At 30.9% G+C, this 3,025-nt stretch overlaps 1 long non-coding RNA gene across 1 annotated transcript; it reads right to left on the bottom strand.

Annotated features, from left to right (window-relative positions):
* Positions 1–997: 997 nt before the first annotated feature.
* LOC102667291 (uncharacterized) lies at positions 998–2,559 on the bottom strand. Its single transcript, XR_413556.4, has 2 exons — positions 1,532–2,559; positions 998–1,282 (listed from the first exon to the last, which is right to left on the bottom strand). It is a non-coding gene; the product is annotated as an uncharacterized lncRNA (long non-coding RNA).
* Positions 2,560–3,025: the final 466 nt, after the last annotated feature.

Raw genomic sequence — 3,025 nt, 5'->3', positions numbered from 1 at the left:
GATTTCTGTCTCTTGGACATCTTGGATCAACTATGTTAACTTTACCTTTACACTTAATTTCTTTTACATTTTTTTTCATTCTTTTGTGATGTTTAATGTAATCAATACTACCCAATATTCTCCTCTAGAAACCGTCAATACTAATCGAGTAGATTATGTTTAGAGGGTTAGCTTATACCGGATAAATTCGAATTTTTTTTATAATAAGGTGCACTTTGCATATTAAAATATAGAATTTAAACTGCTGATGAAAATAAATGTTATTATTATTGAATCAGAATCTTATAAAATAAAAGCACTTGTATAATAAACATATACTAGTTATTATAGGGATTCGCTCCATTGATTTTGTCTTAATATTTTCCTTTTGGAAACTTGAAAATGTATGACTAAATGACTTGATGAAATAAAAAAATGACAAATTGCTTAATGTGGACTTGGGAATTATGAATGATCAGGTAAAAAAAAAGATGTCTGGGAATTAAGATTGAAAATCTTTAAGTAGCACGAGAAAGAGTTTTCGTTGCTGTGAAGTTTAAGTGACTGAATAGTTCTTGTGAAGAAATTGCAGCTAATTCATCTTCAAATGTAACAGGAAAAATTTACCCCGAAAGCCCAAGGGGATTTTAATATTCATTAATTAACCCGTAACAAACAGATTACATCAGATTCGGAGCCAGACTGAGAGGACAAATCAGCACGCACTCCAGGGTGGAGGTGAATAAAAAAGCATACATACAATCAGAGTCTAAAGAAAGGCCAAATTTAGCCAAAACACCTTTCTAAGGTCTTGTAGCAAATAAGATACATTATGTTTTTGGTTTTCAAACTTTTATGATTTTGGTTCTTTAACTTTTTAAAGATTAGTCTTCATTTCTAAACTTTTTCTCTGCTCATTGTTCTAGTCTTTTTCATTTATTTGACCGTTAAATGATGATATAATTATTATTATTATATGTTTTTTGGCAACTAAAAACGCCGAAAATTGAAGAACTCATTTAAAAAATCTACGGAACTATAACTGAAACCAGATGAATGAGATACTTCTTGTTCACATAATCATTAAACATGCTAAATTTGTGAGAACTGAAGAAGCAACTGCTCAAAGAAGGATCTAGATCTGAAACCATACCCAAACATAACCAAACAATAGCACTTGCACCATCTCTTCAGCATGCCGCCGCCACCCAAGCCACCACCACCGTCATGCCGCCATAGCCACCAAACCCAACCATTGTGATCAGCACCCATCACCGTCAAGGAGCGACCCAACCCAAACACCCTGCACAAGGGAAAGATTCAGTGTGGATGTTGATTTTAGATGAGTTTCAAATTGTGCTATCGACATGAACGTAGAAGGTGATGCTTCAATTGTTATTGTGAGGGATCTGGAAATTTTCATGGTTAACAACATGACTTCAAGATTGGTCGGAAAAGCCGCTAAAATATGTTTAAGATCTTTTAAATAAATTACCCAAACAATTTCTAGCAGTTTTTAAGACGAAAAAGAAAATTGAAGACCAAGACCGACCTTTGAAAAGTTAAGGGATCCAAACCATAAAAGCTAAATAGGTTGGCGGGACCAAAAACATAATTTACTTTATAAATATGCCCAATGTTTTCAAACACCAAAGGCATTTATGTGAGACCGTTTTCAATATTTATTATGTATAAATTGTAAAGGATTAGTTGGTAACCCGTGTTATGCACGTTTATTTATATTCTGAAACAATAATTTTGGCGAAGATATTTAAAAATTTCATTCTTTAATCTTGTGTATCATATATTATTATACAATTAATCCAACTTAATAAACTTTTGTTTTAGTATAGAACATGCATTCACGTTGGGTTGCAATATTAGTATGAGTAGTGTCGTGCAATTGACTGAAAACACTTTAAATATGTAAGTCTGGTTCGCTTTTTGTACATGGGTGGGGTATCCCTGCTTCTAGTTGTTTTTTTTTTTTGTTTTTTTTGTTTTAAAACCTCCATACCTTTGAAATTGAGTTCAAATTACAATTTATTTCTTTAAATTCAAATACGAAGCCGCGCACATGGAAATCAAGTAGCTTTTATTAAGCTTTCGTTTCAGTTTAGTAGTGAGCTCATTTTTTTTGTACATGTTTTGTTGTTGTTGTAAAAGAGTAGTGTTCTCAATTACAAGTGGGTTACATGAACTCATAAATTTAGATGAAAGGTCCAAATAAATTAACTCAAGACAATTAAAGACAAAAAAAATAGAAAATGAACGATAAAAAAATTAGTTCAGTAAAAAAAATTAAAGTAAAAACAATACAATCATTAATATTTTCCTTTAATAGTAATAAATACCACAAACTTTAAGAGAAAAACACACCTATATTAATGCCATTTGCATTTGGTGAGAAATATGAGTTGCATGAATTAAGTGTATGTGGATTTTCTTCCAGCACCGTGTAAAATTCTTGTGCACCCAACAAATCATGTGAAGTGATAAAATTGTCCTCACTTAAAATTTTAAAACAAGTCTCCTCCTCCCTACACCCAATCCATCTTGTGCTTGTGCCTGTTGTTTCAATCTTCGTTGTTCCTCGTTTGCGCTTTGCTGCCAGTTCCCTCTATTCATCCCTCTCGTCGCGCTGCGCTGTCAATCCCGCCTCCCGATGTCGTCGTTGCTGTGAGTCCCCTCGTTTGAGTTTATTTTGTCTCTGTTGATAGAAAATGGAAATCCGTAGCATCCTAACGAATTGACAATCCATATAATCCATATAATCCATATGATTTATGCGGATTCTCAATCCATATAATTGTTTATTTTATTTTATTTTATTGTTTCATAATAAATTATTATTTGAATTAATTTTTTAAATTTTTTTCTTATTTTATTATTTTATAAATAACTATTGTGGTTTATTTTAAAATTTTATTTATTTGATTAATTATATTTATTTATTTAAGTTGTTTTTTAATAATTAATTAATTTAATAAATAATTTATTTATGAATTTTTTTATTTAAAAACCAATGTATAAATTTTAATGTTAT

Source organism: Glycine max, chromosome 3, assembly GCF_000004515.6.
Source record: "Glycine max cultivar Williams 82 chromosome 3, Glycine_max_v4.0, whole genome shotgun sequence".
NCBI classification, from domain to species: domain Eukaryota; kingdom Viridiplantae; phylum Streptophyta; class Magnoliopsida; order Fabales; family Fabaceae; genus Glycine; species Glycine max.
The sequence above is the reverse complement of the archived record's forward strand: the minus strand, read 5'-3'. Positions and strand labels throughout refer to the sequence as shown.